General features: G+C 41.9%; 1 protein-coding gene across 4 annotated transcripts in view; it reads left to right on the top strand.

The window, feature by feature from the left end:
- Positions 1-21,689, top strand: part of RAPGEF6 (Rap guanine nucleotide exchange factor 6) — a 235,079-nt gene that overhangs the window by 145,764 nt on the left and 67,626 nt on the right. The window lies entirely within an intron of this gene.

Below are 21,689 nucleotides of genomic sequence, written 5' to 3'. Positions count from 1 at the left end.
CTGGAGTTCTGTGTCCAGTTTTGGGCCCCACACTACAAGAAGGATGTGGATAAATTGGAGAGAGTCCAGCGAAGGGCAACAAAAATGATTAGGGGTCTAGAACACATGACTTATGAGGAGAGGCTGAGGGAGCTGGGATTGTTTAGTCTGCAGAAGAGAAGAATGAGGGGGGATTTGATAGCTGCTTTCAACTACCTGAAAGGGGGTTCCAAAGAGGATGGCTCTAGACTGTTCTCAATGGTAGCAGATGACAGAACGAGGAGTAATGGTCTCAAGTTGCAGTGGGGGAGGTTTAGATTGGATATTAGGAAAAACTTTTTCACTAAGAGGGTGGCGAAACACTGGAATGCGTTACCTAGGGAGGTGGTAGAATCTCCTTCCTTAGAGGTTTTTAAGGTCAGGCTTGACAAAGCCCTGGCTGGGATGATTTAACTGGGAATTGGTCCTGCTTCGAGCAGGGGGTTGGACTAGATGACCTTCAGGGGTCCCTTCCAACCCTGATATTCTATGATTCTATGATTAATCTATATACTCGTACGTATTTTGACCAATAATCATGTGTTCTTCTTTGAGTGCTTGCTCATATCAATTCCAATTAGGTGTGCGCGCACCACATGCACGATCGTCGGAGAATTTTTACCCTAGCAACACCTGGTGGATCAGCTGTGGAGCCCACTGGAGTGGCGCCTTCATGGCTCTGGATATATACCCCAGCCGACCCAGCGCCCCCCTCAGTTCCTTCTTACCACCCGTGACAGTCGTTGGAACTGTGGAGCGCAGCTTTGCTGTTCTCCACTTTCCCTAGCATTTTCTCTTTTCCGCAGTATGTATAGTTCTATAGTTAGTGTAGTATAGCTGTAGTTATAGTTATAGTGTATTTGTGAATATAAAGTTGGGTCACGCAGCAATCGGAAGTGCCAAACATTCTGCTCTCCAGGGGTGCTCCCCGGGCTCTCTATCAGACACCTTCCTGCTCCCGTGAAAGGGACAACTGTTCTATGCCTTCCCTCTGTTCCAGTTAGTCCACTAGGTCCTGCTCAAGTTGCGCAGGGACAGAGCACGGCTGATTCTGGTCGTCCCGGCGTAGCCCAGGCAACACTGGTGCGCCACGCTACTGGAGTTATTGGTAGACATGCCAATTCCACTCCTGCTTTGGCCAGACCTGATCTCACAAGACCACAGCCACCTCTGTCACCCCAACCTGCAATCACTCCATCTCACGGCGTGGATGCTGCATGGCTAACTCAGTTGGAGCTCCTCTGCTCCCACTCGGTGCAGCAGGTTCTGCTGGGTAGCAGAAAACCCTCCACTCGAGCCACGTACCTTGCCAAATGGAAGCATTTCTCCTGCTGGTGTGCTCAAAATGGCACGCCACCCCTGCAGGCGTTGGTACCTATCATCCTAGACTACCTCCTGTCCTTAAAACAACAAGGTCTGGCTATATCATCTGTTAGGGTGCACCTGGCGGCCATTTCGGCTTTCCACCAAGGAGAACATAGTTGCTCGGTCTTCTCCAACCCTATGGTTGGTAGATTTCTTAAAGGTCTGGACCGTCTCTACCCGCAGGTGCGGCAACTAGTTCCCACGTGGGATCTTAACCTGGTCTTTCCAGACTTATGGTCACTCCGTTCTAGCCAATGGCCCACACGCTCACTTCTGTACCTCTCTTGGAAGACAGCCTTCCTTGTGGCTATCACTTCAGCAAGGTGTGTACCTGAGATCAGAGCTCTCACTTCGGAACCACCGTACACGGTCTTCCACAAAGACAAGGTGCAGCTACGCCCTCACCCTGCCTTCCTTCCCAGGGTGGTAGCAACTTTCCATGTCAACGAGGACATTTTCCTCCCAGTCTTCTACCCAAAGCCGCACGCTACTTGGCGAGAGCAATGGCTACACTCCCTCGACGTTCGTAGGACCCTCTCCTTCTATATTGAGCGTACAAAGCCATTCAGAAAGACGACCCAGCTCTTTGTTGCAGTGGCCGACCGGATGAAAGGCCTCCCGGTCTCCTCACAGCTCATCTCCTCTTGGATCACTTCCTGTATCCATACTTGCTACAACCTGGCTGGTGTCCCGGCCAAGCCCCTCAACGCCCATTCTACAAGGGCTCAAGCCTCGTCAGCCGCTTTCCTGGCACGGGTTCCGATACAGGAGATCTGTAGAGCAGCCACTTGGTCTTCCATGCATACTTATGCAATAGTCCAGAGACGATGCTGCGTTTGGTTCAATAGTGCTACACTCAGCGACATCTCACTCCGACCCCACTGCCTAGGTAAGGCTTGGGAGTCACCTAATTGGAATCGATATGAGCAAGCACTCGAAAAAGAAAAGACGGTTACTCACCTTTGTAGTTGTTGTTCTTCAAGATGTGTTGCTCATATCCGTTCCAAACCCGCCCTTCTTCCCCTCTGTCAGAGTAGCCGGCCAGAAGAAACTGAGGAGGCGCTGGGTCGGCTGGAGTATATATCCAGCGCCATGAAGGTGCCACTCCAGGGGGCTCCACAGCCGACCCACCGGTTGTTGCTAGGGTAAAAATTCTCCAACAATCATGCAAGTGGCGTGCGCACACCTAATTGGAATGGATATGAGCAACACATCTCGAAGGTTACAAAGGTGAGTAACCGTCTTTTGTCAATTGAAGCTGTTTGTGTGGTGTCACAGTTATAGGGCTAGCTGCACTTCTGTCCCCGAGGTCTTGAGCTTTTTGCTGTCACTGTCTCAGGAATCACATGATTCTTCCATGCTTCCCCTGGGATCTGGCTGTAGTACCTTGTGTGTAACATCTGCTTAGCTTGCAGGTCTGACTGGGTTTCAGACACCCATGTTTTCTCCCTTTGGGATCCTGTAACCAATGATATATTAATAATAAGCTGCCTTTAAAACAGTATTTTTGATTAGCAGGTGGAACAAAACAAAACAAAAAAAAGAGAAAAGGGACTTTAAAACAACAAATAGATTGTATATGTGTCTCCTACCTAAAACACTATCATCTCACAATGGTGGCAGGCCTAGCTTCTAATCCAGAGTCCTCAGGACTAACAGTTTTGGAATTAGCCCTGAATACCTTTTAAGTGGAAGTTGATAGGTGACACTCTAGTTCCATCTCCTCCTCCTTGCCCAACCCATCCTATACATCCCCGTAGTGAGAAGCACTTAAACAAAAATATTCGTACAGAAAGCACCATCCCAGTAATCGAGCCAAGAAATAGTGTTATAAAATCATTACAGGTTGCTCTATATACATCACATGCATTTAGTCTGTTAAGAAAATTATCAACAGAAATCAATTTGAAATGTCATGTTTGTAGTAGGGCCGCAGTTAACTAGCATGATTAACTCAAAAAAATTAATCGCGATTAAAAAAAAATTAATCACGATTAATTGCAGTTTTAATCACACTGTTAAACAATAGAATACCAATTGACATTTATTAAATATTTTGGATGTTTTTCTACATTTTCAAATATATTGATTTCAATTACAACATAGAATACAAAGTTTACAGTGCTCACTTTATATTATTCTTATTACAAATATTTGCACTGTGAAAATGATAAAAAAAAGAAATAGTATTTTTCAATTCACCTCATACAAGTACTGTAGTGCAATCTCTTTGTCGTTAAAGCGCAACTTACAAATCTAGATATTTTTTTTTCCTTACATAACAGTACTCTAAAACAAAACAATGTCAAACTTTAGAACCTACAAGGCCACTTAGTCCTACTTCCTGTGCAGCCCATCGCTAAGACAAACAAGTTTGTTTACATTTGCAGGAGATAATGTTGCCTGCTTCTGATTTGCAATGCACCTGAAAGTGAAAACAGACATTCACATGGCACTTTTGTAGCCAGCATTGCAAGGTATATACATGTCAGATATGCTAAACATTCGTATGCCCCTTCATGCTTCAGCCACCATTCCAGAGGACACGCTTTCACTGCAGATTTGACATAACACAAAGAATGTACCAATGTGAGATTTGTAAAGATAGCTACAGCACTTGACCCAAGGTTTAAGAATCTGAAGCGCCTTCCAAAATCTGAGAGGGACGAGGTGTGGACATGCTTTCAGAAGTCTTAAAAGAGCAACACTCAGATGCAGAAACTACAGAACCCGAACCACCAAAAAAGAAAATCAACCTTCTGCTGGTGGCATCTGACTCAGATAATGAAAATGAACATGCGTTGGTCCGCACTGCTTTGGATTGTTATTGAGCAGAACCCATCATCAGCATGGACGCATGTCCCCTGGAATGGTGGTTGAAGCATGAAGAGACATATGAATCTTTAGCGCATCTGACACATAAATATCTTACAACACCAGTTGAAACAGTACCATTTGAGCGCCTGTTCTCACTTTCAGGTGACATTGTAAACAAGAAGTGGGCAGCATTATCTCCTGCAAATGTAAACAGACTTGTTTGTCTGAGCGATTGGCTGAACACGAAGTAGGACTGAGTGGAACTGTAGGCTCTAAAGTTTTACATTGTTTTATTTTTGAATGCAGTTATTTCTTGTACATAATTCTACATTTGTAAGTTCAACTTTAATGACAGGGATTGCACTACAGTACTTTTATTAAGTGAATTGAAATACTGTTTCTTTTTACAATGCAAATATTTGAAATAAAGTGAGCACTGTACACTTTGTATTCTCTGTTGTAATTGAAATCAATATATTTGAAAATGTGGAAAACATCCAACAATATTTATATAAATGGTATTCTGTTATTAACAGCGCAATTAATCACAATTTTTTAAATCGCTTGACAGCCCTAGTTTGTAGATTAACATATATCATCTACGTTATGAAAATTTTCTAAAAGAATCTGTTTGGTAAATAGAAAGTTATATGTTAGAATAATACAGGAATTAATAATTGAGTAGCATACTCAGCTAAAGCATTAGTATGGAAACTGTTTTTGTATATTAATTTATTAATTTTATTAATCAGTCCAGATTACCCTGTCACATTCAAGCAGAGAGTGGGGGCTCTCTATGTAGAGATCACCCTTCCTGCATGAAAATGATCCTCTGTGACACCATGCCACCCACTCCAGACCCTAGAGAGGGCATCTGAATCCAGGAACCTTGCAGGCTGGAATAGGCAGGCCAGAGTAGTGTCACATCATCATCTGTCCCTACAGAGATACTTCAGACAAGATAATGTATTCTCAGTCTGTATTATCCGATCCTGAGGGAGCCCACACTGCTGGAGGGCATGGTGGTATGGAGGCCTAGGCCTCTTGTAATTCCCTTAAGAGTCTGACATTTTGGATATGTACCATGTGGATTATCTACTGGGAGTATAGTCCATCCCGTCACAGAACTATTTTTCTCCCTCTCTCCTGTGGGTTTAACCTACAGATAGGGATGACTGGAATCATTATTTTTGTTTTTCTGTGCTGTGGTGGATCCCACAGTGTTTTAACTATAGCACTGTGCACCTATATAGGATGATACAGTCCTGTCCCCAAAGCACTTAGGACTAGATCCTGAAAGATTTTTTGGCACCTAACTCCCATTGATTTCATTGGGAGTTAGGGGCCTACATACCTTTGAGGTTCTAGGCCTTACAGTCTAGGAAGACAAGCAACAGACAAAGGGTGAGAGTGAGCAGAAAACAAAATGTCCGCATTTGGGTTTTATTTTAATTTGTATCAGATATGTTCACATCTTCTTTACATATGTATTTTTAGTTGGCCAGTTTCTTGTAGGTATTATAAACATAGAAATGTCTATCAAGAGATTCTGGTTCTCTTTGCAGAGATGGTAGGCAGTTTGATCATTCCAACTTAAATTTATAAACCCTTAAAAATATTTTCACTGTTTTTATAAAATTCTACTGATGTATGAATATAATATTGCATAATATTTTCATGATGTAGCATTGCATAATATTTTGTAATGCAGCCATCTGTGCACAATGCTCATATAGTATGGGATAGTGTCTTGACATTATAAAGAATCTCTTGTTTTCATTATTTAAAATGTTGGCAGTAGTTTAATAGTTATCATGCAAAGATGGTAACCAATTTAAGAGTTTAAGTTAGGGAGTTCTAAGGGTTTCTTTTAAAAACAATAAATACAAAATATGAAGATACTGTATTGGTTGAGCGACTATGAAGAAAACAATTTATTTTAACAAACTTGTACTCTGAAAATATTTGGTAAAATAATATTGGGCTTTGGCAATCAGTTTAGTTTCTTGTGAATACTAAACTTCTTCCATGTGTACTAGAGGTAGCATTTTAAGTTCAGCAACAAAACTAACATCAGCAAAAGAAGAATAGTGTTTTGAACACAAAAAGTTTGATTAAGGTGACCAAAGCTTGAAATGAAACATTTGAATTAATAGAACCTTAAACTTGTTTATAGAATGTTTTTCATTTCTTTCCGACGGTTGGTGTGATGCTAATGACAGAAGTAGAGGTCAGGAGAGGATAAGAAGTGGAGATTGAGAACAGTGGAAAGTTTTGTTACCTCTTTTGCAAGTTTTGTTAACATGATTTAGATTTCTCCATGCTATAGTGTTGAAAAAGAGTTTTGCTCGTCCCAGCTGTTTCTCTCTCCAGGATGTTAAACAGGAAAAAAAACACTCCCCTGTTGAATTCTAGATCAGCAGAAAATTATTGCTGTCTATGAGAATGTCTCTAACTGTATAGCATTAAACCCTTAATTGATTTCACAAACAAATGAAAATAAGTAATCTAAGACTTCCCCGCATCATTGTTAGAACAACAAATGTAGACAGAGCTTTCGAACTGACTGTCCATGGTGTTGTGCCTGTGTCTATAACATCAAGTGAATGATCACAGCTGACTGTGTTCTCATTTTATATGTATAAATGGTTTCATAGTAGCAATAAGACCCATCAGATGGTCAACTTTAAGCCAGATATTTTCTTTCTCTTATGGATAAAACTCAGTGTTTCATTTCTTGTAATGCTTCCCTAGCGAAGAGTTAAGCAGAGCTGTGTGAAATAATCACATTTAATCTCAAACCTAACCCATTTGATCCTCTAAGCGAACAAGTATGGCTCAACTAATTTCCAGTATCTGCGGAAGAAACTTCAGGGTACAGTTCACAAGCAGCTTTTCACTTGTGCAGGGAAGAGTTCACACAGCCACAGGGTAGTTCACTCAAACACCTTGACTTTGTTTAAAAAGTTTGGTTTTATTAATTGCTTTTGCTGTAATTTCAGACTTCACTATTGTAGTTTTGTTTAATCAATGCAGTGAATATTTTATTCTAACAGAACATGAAAACAAAACCAGTGACATTATATGAATGCCTCCTAGAGTATTAGAATATCTCTCTCTAGATAAAGAGATAGGGTTAGATCTAGAGCAAAACACTGCACTTGAGGAGGTAGGCATTGTTTATGGTTCTTCCCCAAATTCAGGGACCTGCTAGATGTTGAACTGGCCCAAGTTTGGGTAATCTCAGGGCTGCACTTACACACACTGGCAAGTAATAGCCCTCAAGGAGCTGATCTGCCAAGAAGGATTACTGGAGCATGTTGTGCTCCAACTCTGCCCGTTCCTATCCCTGACAAACACCCTGCCTGTCCCCAGCCCACCCTGAAACAACCCCTACACTACAGGAATCATCAGTTACCCTCTTTCGGTAACTTCACTACCGGGGAGATTGATGCTGCTGCAATTGTCAAGGTTCCTTCCCCACTCTGAACTCTAGGGTACAGATGTGGGGACCTGCACGAAAACCCCCTAAGCTTATTTTTACCAGCTTAGGTTAAAACTTCCCCAAGGTACAAACTATTTTATCTTTTGCCCTTGGACTTTATTGCTGTCACCAGCAAGCGTCTAACAAATATATAACAGGGAAAGAGCCCGCTTGGAAACGTCTTTCCCCCCAAAATCCTCCCCAAACCCTAGACCCCCTTTCCTGGGGAAGGCTTGATAAAAATCCTCCCCAATTTGCAGAGGTGAACACAGACCCAAACCCTTGGATCTTAAGAACAATGAAAAAGCAATCAGGTTCTTAAAAGAAGAATTTTAATTGAAGAAAAAGTAAAAGAATTACCTCTGTAAAATCAGGATGGTAAATATCTTACAGGGTAATCAGATCCAAAACATAGAGAATCCCTCTAGGCAAAACCTTAAGTTACAAAAAGACACAAAAACAAGAATATACATTCCATTCAGCGCAGCGCATTTTCTCAGCCATTTAAACAAAACAGAATCTAACGCATATCTAGCTAGATTACTTACTAAGTTCTAAGACTCCATTCTTTTTTTGTTGTCGGCAAAAGCATCACACAGACAGAGAGAACCTTTGTTTCTCCCCCCTCCAGCTTTGAAAGTATCTTGACTCCTCATTGGTCATTTTGGTCAGGTGCCAGCAAGGTTATCCTAGCTTCTTAACCCTTTACAGGTGAAAGGGTTTTTTCTCTGGCCAGGAGGGATTTTAAAGGTGTTTACCCTTCCCTTTATATTTATGACAGCAATCAATGCAGCGGGTGTCGATTTTAGCAGGTCTAGTGAAGACCCGCTAAATCGATGGCAGACTCCGGTCGACTCTGACTACCTCTCCAAGAAGAGTAATATAAGTTGACGGGAGAGTTTCCCCTGTGGACACAACACAGTGAAGACACCGTGGTAAATCGACTTAAGCTACGTCGATTCCAGCTATAGCGTAACTTTGGTCGACTTACCCTGGTAGTGAAGACAAACTTTTAAGTCTGTTTAGAGCTGCTGAAGCGGCACAAAGGGAGCTTAAGAAGAGTCAAGGAGCTGGCCCTCTGCATCTGTAGCTATTCATGAGTCTATAAGTTTTGACCTGCTTGGAGTGCTACAGAAACTGTGTTTGTCAACAGATTGCAGCATGCTGTTTTTAAGATCAAGAAAATACATTGGTTAATTTAATTCAAAACTATTAATTGAAATGTATTTATTTTGCATGAAGTGGCAGTTTTTAAATTTTATCTTAAAACTTGCACCCATTACTGTAAGTGCACTGGAGTGCTTTTTGCAAAATTTTGCAGTTTAATAGAAACAGGGGAAGTTAAATAGTCAAGAATATAATGACTTCCTCAAGGACACCCAGCTGATTCCTGTCGCCTTTGGGGAAAAGGGTCTTGTTCCTAGCTTAATAACGGTTTTATGTATCAGTTGTAAGATCTTGCAGTGCCTTTGTTGGCTGCCACACTATTATTGATTGTCAAATCTTGATTTACCTTCCTGCTATCCATTTAGTTTTGCCATACGTACATACTATCCATCTTAATTTAGCCTCCCTTTGAAAAAAAGGTCAGGTACTTATAGTGTTACATTTCTATAATTTTACTATCCATAGTTTATAACTTCTTAATAGTTAAAATATTATTGGGTTTTACCTTGGTTCTTGAGGACCACGAGATCACAGCTTTGGTGTAATACTTCCCTTCTTGCCAGGAATACTGTCAGCATTTCAGAGAATAGAGCTGGTTGTTAACTTGTGCTCCTATGTTGCTTTCTCATTGCCAACTGAGTTGACATACCTCTCGTTTTCATTTAAACTTTAAATATCTCTGCTGTATAGTGGTAGTGACTGAAGCTGTGTTCTTTTCCCTTTGGTGAATTTGGTGAGTGGAACACATTGTTATATGCTAACAGTTTTCAGACAGATGAAACTTTGGTCCTAAATAGCTCTACATGCCCCTGAAGTATATTTTGTCTTAATAATATTAGGTTTCCTTTGTAACTTAAATGTTTTATAAGAGTTAAAAGTTCTAAAAGTTTATTGTGACATACTGATGATGCCTATATGTTTTTAAGAGGATTTGAGTGTGAATTTAAAAAAAAATCAGGCCTAAAGGAGGGCACACTATTCCGTAATACTATTGTGAATTAAGGAGACTGTCGGCAAGTCATTTCTTCATTCCTCTTAGACTATTTCCCTGGAATAGGCTAGCTTCTGTAAAAAAAAAAAAAAACAAAACAAAACAAAAAAAACAAAATAAATACGTCCCTTCAACTAATTTATGTGCAGTTTGGACTTGGAGGCTGTTCTTATTATTGATCTAGTGTTGGTTAATAATTAATGTTCATCCACAATGGTAAACAAGGTGACAACTGCTGACCTTTTCGTAATTGACATGTGCTTAGAATTGTTTGGCTGTCTGTTCTTCGCTCTTACAGTAGTTCTACTTAATATGAAATGAAATGTTAAATCATTCATAGAGTAGATTAAGTTGCTGTTTTTATTTTGGTGCTGGTTTGTGATACTGATGCGTTTTATTTTCTTAAGGAGTAAATATTAGTCTGTTTAAAGTACTAAACAGTTTAGCTCTTAAGAGTCTTTCAGATCTACAACATAGGTCAATCCGAAGGCCATAGCTTTTTGCAAATGCAGTTTTGTCGCCTTGTTGTTTGTACATTTTGTATATAAATATGTGTAATTACAGGGTTGTGCTTGTATTATGTAAAATTTGAAAACTGAAAACTAAAGTTTGCTGTCTGTTGGAATTAGAGTTTGACCTTCCAGACATGGTGTGTAATGCCCATCATTTTACTCAGGCTCTCCCCCTCCACCCCTCCTCCCCCGCCTCCTCTCCCTCCCTCCCTCCCTCCCTCCCTCTCTCTCTCTCTCTCTCTCTCTCAGGTAAAGGCTAGTTTGTTAATAGGGTTCCCCGCCCCTCCAACTCTCATCCTGCAAGTCCTTATTTGTGTAATGGTTTTGTGGAGCTAAGTCAGTGATTGCATTCTGCTGGTTATCAAGAGATGGTGACATTTTGACTCATTATTGCCACTCTATGTATCAGAAATTAAATAATTCCATATTTATCATGTAAATGTGCTCAAAGCTATGCAACCGGCACACATTCTATTAATTGAAAAATAAATAAATCAGTGGATTTAACAATTAATCAAGGAATTTTGAAGTTGACAGTGTTAGTAATAATGGACAGTAGAAACAGCTGTGATATCATTCTTGGCAGCAGGAACAGCTGTTTCTACAGATAGCTCAATGTGTGCTGTCCAAAGCCCCCAGGTTTTCTCCCATCACTATGTAACCTGTGAACACTTTGTGGGCCATCTGCAAGTGGTCCTTGGGACACAGTTTAAGAACCATCTATTATTTCACAGGTAATTATTTGTTCACCGGCATAGTAGACTAGGGCATAATAAAAGAAAGTTCACTTTTACCCTTGGGGAATGACCTCACCGCACATTAAGTGGTGGGGGGCCATTGTCTGGCTTGTAGGAAAACATGTCACCCTAGAGAGCCAGAGTGACTTGCTGGGGCAGTTTCAGACTGGGTCTGCATGGACTGTCGTCATATCTATATTGCTCAGAGGTCTGGGAGGTGATTGCTTCTTGTCCCTTCCCCTTATGCATTCCTGAAGCGGCTGGATACAATCTAGCACTTCTTTCTTTTGCTTGTAGAAAGAAGGGTTGCATGTCTTTGATTGGCTGATTGTCACCTAAATCAGAAACAAAGAACTCTCCTCCCCTTATTATGCATATATGCTTAAGCTTTAGTATTTTAGCTTGAGCTTGTCAAACTGGGAAGTGAGGTCCACAATCTGTATTGCTATGATTGAAAAACACAATAAAAATTCAGGCTATTTAGCTGTAGAAAGGTTGGAAATCATTGAATAAGGTACTGTGCTGCTGAGACTCTCTCCAAACACAGTTTGCACTTGAGCTTTATTCCAAAGCAGTTAATGCAGGGGTGGGCAAACTGCAGCCCAGGGGCCACATCCGGCCCTTCAGACATTTTAATCCATCCCTCAGGCTCCCGCTGGGGAGCAGAGTCCGGGGCTTTCCCTGCTCAGGAGCTTCAGCCAGGGAGCGGGGTTGGGAGCTTGCCTCCCTCTCTGCATGTGCTGCGGTGCCGCACGGCTCCTGAAAACAGCAGAGTGTCCTCCCTCCGGCTCCTATGCGTAGGGGCAGCCGGGGGGCTCCACACGCTGCTCCTGCCCCAAGTGCTGCCCCCGCAGCTCCAATTGGCCTGGAACCATGGCAAATGGGAGCTGCAGGGGTGGTGCCTGGGGATGGGGCAGCATGCAGAGCCACCTGGCTGCCCCTCTGTTTAGTAGCTGGAGGAGGGACATGCCGCTGCCTCCAGGAGCTGCTTGAGGTAAGCCCCACCCGAAACCTGCACTCTGAACCCCTCCTGTGCCCCTGCCCCAGCCCTGGTTCCCCTCCTGCCCTCCGAACCCCTTGGTCCCAGCCCGGAGCACCCTCGTGCACCCCCATCCCCTCATTTTCAGCCCCTCCCCAGAGCCTGCACCCCCAGCTAGAGCCCACACCCCAACCTCCTGCCCCAGCCCAGCGCCCCCTTCCGCACCCTGAACTCCTCATTTTTGACCTTACCCCAGAGCCCGCACCCCTAGCTGGAGTCCTCACCCCCTCCTACACCCAACCCCCAATTTCATGAGCATTTATGGCCCACCATACAATTTCCATATCCAGATTTGGCCCTCAGGCCAAAAAGTTTGCCCACCTCTGAGTTTATGTGAGCTACATAAGCTAGTAAAGTGATGTAATATGAAGTAGGTTTCAGAGTAGCAGCCGTGTTAGTCTGTATTCGCAAAAAGAAAAGGAGTACTAGTGGCACCTTAGAGACTAACCAATTTATTTGAGCATAAGCTTTCGTGAGGTACAGCTCACTTCATCGTTAAGACAAACAAGTTTGTTTCCATTTACAGAAGATAATGCTGCCCTCTTCTTATTTACAATGTCACCAGAAAGTGAGAACAGGCATTTGCATGGCACTTTTGTAGCCTGCATTGCAAGGTATTTACATGTCAGATATGACAGATATGCTAAACATTCGTATGCCCCCTCATGCTTCAGCCACCATTCCAGAGGACATGCTTCCATGCTGATGATGCTCGTTTAAAAAAATGTGTCAATTAAATTTGTGACTGAACTCCTTAGGGGAGAATTGTATGTCCCCTGCTCTGTTTTACCCACATTCTGCCATATATTTCATGTTTTAGCAGTCTTGGATGGTGACACAGCACATGTTCATTTTAAGAACACTTTCACTCTAGATTTGACAAAATGCAAAGAAGGTACCAATGTGAGATTTCTAAAGATAGCTACAGCACTTGACCCAAGATTTAAGAATTTTAAGTGCCTTCCAAAATCTGAGAGGGACGAAGTGCGGACATGCTTTCAGAAGTCTTAAAAGAGCAACACTCAGATGCAGAAACTACAGAACCCGAACCACCAAAAAAGAAAATCAACCTTCTGCTGGTGGCATCTGACTCAGATAATGAAAATGAACATGCGTTGGTCCGCACTGCTTTGGATTGTTATTGAGCAGAACCCATTATCAGCATGGACGCATGTCCCCTGGAATGGTGGTTGAAGCCTGAAGGGACAAATGAATCTTTAGCGCCTGCGGCATGTAAATATCTTGTGACGCTGGCTGCAGCAGTACCACTTTCTCACTTTCAGGTGACATTGTAAACAAGAAGCGGGCAGCATTATCTCCTGCAAAAGTAAACCAACTTGTTAGTCTGAGCGATTGGCTGAACAAGAAGTAGGACTGAGTGGACTTGCAGGCTCTAAAATTTTACAATGTTTTATTTTTGAATGGAATGCAGGTTTTTTGTACATAATTCTATGTTTGTAAGTTCAACTTTCATGATAAAGAGATTGCACTACAGTACTTGTGTTAGGGGAATTGAAAAAATACTATTTCTTTTGTTACATTGCAAATAAATGTTATCAAAAATAAATATAAAGTGAGCACTGAACACTTTGTATTCCAAGTTGTAATTGAAATCAATATATTTTAAAATGTAGAAAAAACATCCAAAAATATTTAAATTAATGGTAATCCATTATTGTTTAACAGTGCGATTAATGGCACGATACTTTTTTTAATCGCTTGACAGCCCTAATATTTATATTAAGAGGTTAGCATTTAATGTAATACGTTGATATTGCTCACCACAATGCTTTGTTCTAGGAATAAGAAGATATTACAACTGATTGTGATGTAATCAATCAAAATTATTCCTTGTAATGTAAATCAATGTTCAGTCTTCCAAAACATAAAAAGTATTCCTACCACACAGTCTTTCAAGGGCAGTGCAGTGAATGATCTTTATAATTTTTGATGATTTTGTGTTTTTGACTTTAATCCTAGATCTTTCCTAGCTATTTACCACTCTAGTTTAGTCAAGGATCGTAACTGGATGAAGCTCCAGCTTGAAAAAAGGGAATTAATAAATCTATGAAGATGATTTCTTCCCTTATCTGCACACTTGTATTATCTGATCAACAAGGAGGTTTGCAATAGTCTTATTTACTTGTACCAATGAAACACAGATCTGCAACAGTTGTGGCACAATGGTATAACGCAAGAGTTTAGTTATGTTACTTGTTCCAGGTTCCTGAGCAGAGTCTAGAAGTCAAGCAGTTAGACATAATGTAGTAGTCATTGTCCTTATCTTCAATATTGTAATTTATTGTTAAGGACAATTAAAGTGCAGGATTATATTATCTCTCTCTCTCTTTCTCAATGCCTACCTCCCTGGTAGGCTTTTGGATTGAGGAAGACCAATTCTTCGCCAATATTCAGTTTACTTCTCTGTTTAGACACAACATGATGGAGAACTTTGTCTTGAAAGATTTACTTAGGAACATATCCCACTGGTATTTTTTCATTAGCATTTGGATTTCACTCTCTGTTCAGCTTACATACCCATAGTCTTGTACTTACCTTACCAGAATGTTACTTTTGATAAATACTTTACAGGCAGTGTGATTGAGTGGATAGAGCAGTAGACTGGGACTTGGGAGACTGGTTTGACTCCCACCTCTACCACTGCTGTGTGAATCTGGGGAAGTCCCTTTACCTCTGTGCCCTTCAACCCTTTGTCTGTCCTGTCTATTTAGATTGCAAACTCTTGGAGGAAGGGACTATTTCTTACTATGTGTTTGGACAGTCCCTAGCACAGTGCTCCACCAGAGTCATTGCCTTAATACATATAATAATTTAGCAGAGTGTTAATTCTCTTGTAACATGAGATGGGCAAAGACCTTGGTCTTCTCTGAGAAGGTCCACAACATGTAGAGGATACTGCTGACCAGGTGTGTGTGAGGCAGGGAGGTGAATTCACCATGTGTAGATTAAGAATATGGATATGTGCAGCTTCCTAGCGCTAGCCTTATGTTAGATTATTCCATTTTAGTTGTAAAAGAATCACACAATGTGTGTAAAATTAACCACCTTTATTTAGTCCTCTAACAGAAAACAACATGAAACATAATATCTTGGGTACTCTGACTGAATTCAGTCAGGTTGTCATTGCTTTGTGTGGGTTGCTTAATGTTCTGTTCATCTAATTTTGTTGAGTTTATATTTAACTTTACTTTAGCTCCCCTAACTTTACTTTAGCTCCCCAAACACCAAAGTCTCTCTTTCAGGTTCTAGATTCAATTATTACAACAAAACTTGTCTGAAGATAGTCTTAAAATGGAAATATATTGAATAGTCACTGAGAGCTTTGGAGCCCAACATTCTTTACTTTGTTCCTCATTGTGGCAAATTAAAGCATTTTTCTGCTCTGCGGTGGTTGTTTTTTGTTTTTCTAACAAATGAAATTTTACTTTTTCAGTACTTGGCTCAGCTGATTTGATCTGCCATAAAGCCCCAGGATTATTACAAATATAGCTCAAGCACCAGTAATAGAAAAAGTAATTTCACTTTTTTAACACTTCAGTTTCGTAATGCAAATTGTATATAATCTCCATTGAAACACCAAGTGCTTTGGAGGACAGGATTAGAATTCAAAGCAACCTTGACAAATTGGAGAATTGGTACAAAATAAACAATATGAAATGCAGTAAAGACAAGTGCAAAGTACTTCACTTAGGAAGGAAAAAGCGAATGTACAACTACAAAATGGGGAATAAATGCCTAGGTGATAGTACTGTTGAAAGGGATCTGGAGTTTATAGTGGATCACAAATTGATCGAGTCAGCAATGTGATGCACTTGCTAAAAAGGCTAATATCATTCTGGTGTGTATTAACAGGAGTGTCATATGAAAGACACACAAGGTAATTATCCTGCTGTGCTTGACACTGGGGAAGCATCAGCTGGAGTAGTGTCTCCAATTCTGGGCACCACAGTTTAGGAAAGATGATGACAAATTGGAGAGAGTCTAGAGGCAAGCAACAAAATGATAAAAGATTTAGAAATCTGACCTGTGAGGAAAGTTTAAAAAACCTGGACATGCTTATTCTTGAGAAAAGACAACTGAGCAGGGACCTGATAAGTCTTCAAATATGATAAGGGCTGTTATAAAGAAGGTGGTGATCAATTGTTCTTCATCTCCGCTGAAGGTAGGAAAAGAAATAATGGGTAATCTTCAGCAAGGGAGATTTAAGTTAGATATTAGGAAAAGCTTTCTAACTATAAATATAGTTAAGGTGTGTAACAGGCTTCCAAGGGAGGGTGTGGAATCCCCGTCAACTAAGGTTTTTAAGAACAGATTGGAAAAATGTGTCAGGCATGGTCTAAGTTTACTTGGTCCTGCTTCAGCATAGGGGTCTGGATAGATACTTTAGATTTATAGATTTTAAAGCCAGAAGGGACCACTATGATCATCTAGTCTGACCTCCTCCATAGCACAGCCCCAGAATCTCACCTGCTTCAAGCACATAACTTTTGGTTGAGCTAGAGTAGTTCTAGAAAGACATCCAGCCTTGATTTAAAGACTCCAAGTATCGGAGAATCCTTCATATCAACAGGCAAGTTGTTACAATGGTCAGTTACCCTCACTGTTAACAGTTCTTTTCAGCGTTAACCCTTTTTGTGTTTCTTTCAACTTGGACAATGAAAACCAGGGTAACTGGTTCATTTTTCCTTTTAGCTGGTTTCACTCTCTAGCTTTCATGCACTAAAGCAATGCTTTGTGTAAGTCCTTCAGAGGAGGGGCCATGTCTCTCCTTGTTTAGGGTAGCACCTGGCACATATCTGGACCTTTGCAATCCAAACATTTTACTCATTTGTCAGTTGCTGCAGGGGAAGGTCCAAACACCAGTTTTCATTTCACATTTATAGAGAGATCTCATGAAAACTTTTGCTACATTTCATGAAAATTCCACAAAGCTGATTATGGGGCTCAATCCACTTGACTCTATGCCATTCGCACTGTATTTGTGTTTCTGAACATCCTGCAAGACCTCCACTGAGATCTTTAGGCAAAAGCGAAATTGTGCAGAATTGGGGGCTTGGGGCCATACTCGAGGATCCATCTTTAACGTGAGGGTTTGTATTTTTAAACTTACATTGGAGGTCTCTTCTGGACCTACGTTTCTGTGATTCTAAATAGGAATAAGCTTGCAGAAGTGACTGAGATTTCAGTAGTATTAAGTATGTAGACACGTTTGCCTATGATCTTATGTAGTTATCAAAATTGTGCATCTAAAATTGTATTATGTAGCTGGACATATTTCTGCTTGCATGATTTTGTTTTCTATTGCCAATGTTACCCTCTTCCTCTCAGTTTTGTTTGACTTCTCAGCATCCATTGATTGCAATAAAATTGTTGCTGTAGGCATCCGGTCCTGGCTAATGTTACACATTACAAGACTGTTGTAGCATTAATCAAGTGGTGTGGGGGCCAGTTTACTGGTGTCTTTACTGATAATCCTAGTCTGTTTTTGGTAAGTAAAGTTTTGAAGAGATAAAGGCAGTGATTATACGATTTCTTATTCCTTTTAAGAATATCAACAGGTGACTGGACTTTCTGGGCATGCAACATAATCTCTAGGCAAGATTTAGCTTTGAGAGACTGTATTGAGTTGATCTATAACTTTGGTTATGTGATTCCATACAAACTTTTTGTAGTAACTCTAATAAACATGAATGAATCTATCAGTACTGAGAAAGATGCTGCATGGAGAACAGAAAAACAATTGGCTTCCAAAAATTTGGTACATCTTTATTAAAAATATACCAAGAAAGAAGCCATATAAGATTTGTAGGACTGACCAGTAGTTAGAGGAAAAAATTCTGCTGTAGTAGCAATGTATTACAGCTATGCTTAAAAAAAGCTTGACTGATGCAGTTTTAGCAATATATGTTTTTTCAAATGACTGGTGAATGGGACCAAAATATTGTATTGTCTAGCAAAACTATGTTGACATTTATGTCTCATTCCAGTTTCATAATAACATTTTTAGATTACCTATGATAAACTAATTTGGGTGCTTCTGTTATTTGTGCTAGAATAACAGGGATTATCCATCCAGTAGCTATTGCCAACCTAGACACAGAACAAACGGGAACATTCCTCCACTACACAGCCTCACCATCCTTACAAGTCTCACAGAGACAGCCCAGGCCAACCCTCAAACATCAGCCAGGAACTGTCCACAGGTGCTAGGTCACAGGGCAGAATGTACCTTTGTCACCCCAAACGCTCAGACGTTTGTGCAGTGTCTTCAGATGTGGCTCACTTCTGTCTATTTCCCAAACAGGGACAGATTAGCTAAACTGCTATCACTGCCCTGCGCAGTAAAACACTCCCTGGACTGATAGAAAGACCCATCCAAAGTCCAAGCAGGTGTTCCTTTTGTGCAGCTGCCACTGACGGTGACTCTAATGATGGATGCCTCCTTAATAGGCTGGGGAGCTCACTTACATGACCACAAGGTTCAAGGCAAGTGGTCTTCCACAGAAGTGACCCTCCATGGGAGCTAAGGGCTGTCTTTTTGCCTTTCATCAAGAACATGTACACGAAGGTCATGACGGACAATGTGACCTGTATGTTTTACATAAATCACTGGGGGTGCCAGATCTCTCTCCCTCTGTACCAAAGGACTCAAACTTTGAAATAGGTGCATCCGTCACAACGTGCTCATCACAGCTGCCTGTCTACCAGGGACACAGAATGTGACATCCGACAGTCTCAGTCAGAACTTTTCTCACAACCACGATTGGGAACTGAACTCAGAAGTGTTACAAGACATTTTTGCCCTTTGGGGAACCCTGATTACAGGTCTCTTTGCTATTTACAGACATAAGAAATGTCCTTGTTACTGCTCCAGGGCCAGCCTGGGGAAACATTTGCTGGGAGATGCCCTCATCCTCCCATGGGACAAGGACTTCTTATATGCCTTTCCCCTGTTTCCTCTTCTGTCCAAAGTCCTGTTGAAAGTTGGATGAGAGAAAGCCAGAATTATTCTGATTGCCCCCTACTGGCCAAGGCAAGTCTGGTTTCCTTACCTGACTGAGATGGCAAAACGTCCTCTAGTTCCTCTTCGGCCCATTGCCCACCTGCTCTCTCAAAGCGACAAGCTGATCCTTCACCCCAACCTGTGATCCTCCGCCTTCAGGCGTGGCTCCTTCTTGGTTCCAAGACTTAGAGGCAGAATGCTCTGATGAAGAGAAAGATGTGTTGCTGCATAGCCAAAAGTCGACTGCTTGACATACTTTCCTACGAAAATGGAAACAATTCCAAGTTTGGTGTCATTCTAAGCACATAGCCCCAACCTTGTCTTCCCTCCCTCTGATTTTAGACTACATTTTACCTCAAGAGATCAGAACTCTCACTCAGCTCCCTTAAGGTACATCTTGTGGCCATAATGGCTTTCCACTATCAGGTAGACAATACTCCGTGTTCGCTCACCTGCTGACATGTAGATTCCTTATGGCACTGGGAATCTCTTCCCACATGTGAGACCACCCTCTCCAGCCTGGGATCTTAACCAAGTTCTCAGGGCTTTGATTAGTTCTCCCTTTGAGCCCATGGCAACTTGCTCTCTTTTACACCTGTCCATGAAGACAGCATTTCTAATTGCCATCACCTCAGCTAGGCACATAGGAGAAATAGAGGCCCTGATGGCACACCCTCCATACATGGTCTTTTTTAAAGACAAAGTAATTTTGAGGCTGCATCCCAAGTTTCTCCATAAAGTTACCTCCACTTTCCATATGAATCAACAGATCCATCTTCCTGTTTTTTCCCAAAACCACAAAGTGACAACAGGGAGGCAATTCTGGATATGGCAGCTGTTAGAAGAGCACTAGCATTCTACTTGGACAGGACTAAGGAGTTTAGGAAGTTCTCTAAACTCTTCCTTTTCCTCATGGAAAAATCCAAAGGCTCCATGATATCAGCTCAAAGACCATCCAAATGGGTTTCAGGTTGCATTAACCTTTGTTATCAAGGACACCACCTGCTGCCTTTGTCCAGAGTCTGTACACACTCCATGAGGTCAATTTCTACCTCAGTCGCATTCTTTAAAGATGTCCCTGTCTCAGCAGTCTGCAGAGTTTGGGGCTTCTGCCCACACTTTTGCAGCTTCCCATGCCATCTTCTGCTCCTCAGTACTCTGTAATAACAGACTCCACTCTCAAGTCCCAGCCCTTCCTGGGGGATACTGCTGTGAAGTCACCGACAGTGGAGCACCTATAGGGACACTACTGAAGAAGAAGAGGAAGTTGCTCACTGCAAGAATCAGGAAAAATTAGATGTAGTCATATCACAAAAGAGGACGTTAGTCGCCTTGTGAGTAACGATGATTCTTCGCGATGTGTCCCCTGATGGGTGCTCCACAACCAGCCCTCCTCCCCTCGATTTTGGAATTCTCCCTAAGGGGCTCTGCGGTAGAGAAGGAACTGAGGGGGGGTTGCCCGCACACGGCTAGATAGCTTCAAGGAAGACACAGGGGAGAGAGGGCAGATATGCAAACTGAATGGACACCAAATGACTTCACCCCACATGAAATGGTGGGGGCTGTTGTCTGTGTTGTAGGAAAAGGGTGTGACCCCTTTAAAGGCTAGAGAACCAAAGCGAGTTGTTGCAGCAGCTTCAGACCAGGTCAGTATCCCATGGTCACCCATTTTTCCAATCCCCACTGGTGACCAGAAGAGACGCAGGATTATTTAGTTCCACTCCAGTGTAAGAAAAGCCCTCTTTTACCAATACCAGGTGGAGCAGCACCTACCCTCCCACCCATTGTGGTAGTTAAATACCAGGTTTTGTCATGATCTGCTGTGGGTGTTATGCTAATCACTCCTTTCCTGGCGGTCTGTGAAGGAGTTTTTCCCCTCCCTGCAAGATAGGCCAAGGAGATGTTTTTTTCACCTTCCCCACATCAGACTGGGGGCTTATTTGGGGGCAAACATAAAACGGGGCTTAGGCTATGATGTTGCAATGTCCAGTGCAGGTGCTCTGTAGGGAAGATATACAGTGCTGCAGATGTCCAGTGCAGGTGCTCTGTAGGGAAGGAATACAGTGATCAGATTAAATGCATTGGTAAAGGACTTAAAGGACGTGGTCTTTAAAGGAGCAAAAATGAGGGATTTTTGGCTCCTGTGATTGGTATGGCAGGGAGCCAACCCCCCTTCTTTTATAGCCCCCCTTCCCCCTCATTTGGGGATGGGGAGTGGCCAGGTCCCAGTGGTAGGTTGGCAGGGGACCACGATGGGTAAAGTGGACAGCAGCTCACGCCCTCATCCCCCAGTATAAGTACAATGATTATGGAATTATCTTACTTTTATCTGCCAGGTACTCCCAGACATTTGGGAATAAAGTTGTGACCTAACTAAACCATTTCCAGTGTCTCCTGCTCTTCTTCTGTCATAGATTTAGTTGGGGATTGGTCCTGCTTTGAGCAGGGGGTTGGACTAGATGACCTCCTGAGGTCCCTTCCAACCCTGATATTCTATGATTCTAGTTGAACAACTGAAATTAAACTCTGGTATCC

The sequence above is a fragment of the Eretmochelys imbricata genome, chromosome 8 (genome assembly GCF_965152235.1).
Source record: "Eretmochelys imbricata isolate rEreImb1 chromosome 8, rEreImb1.hap1, whole genome shotgun sequence".
NCBI classification, from domain to species: domain Eukaryota; kingdom Metazoa; phylum Chordata; order Testudines; family Cheloniidae; genus Eretmochelys; species Eretmochelys imbricata.
The sequence above is the reverse complement of the archived record's forward strand: the minus strand, read 5'-3'. Positions and strand labels throughout refer to the sequence as shown.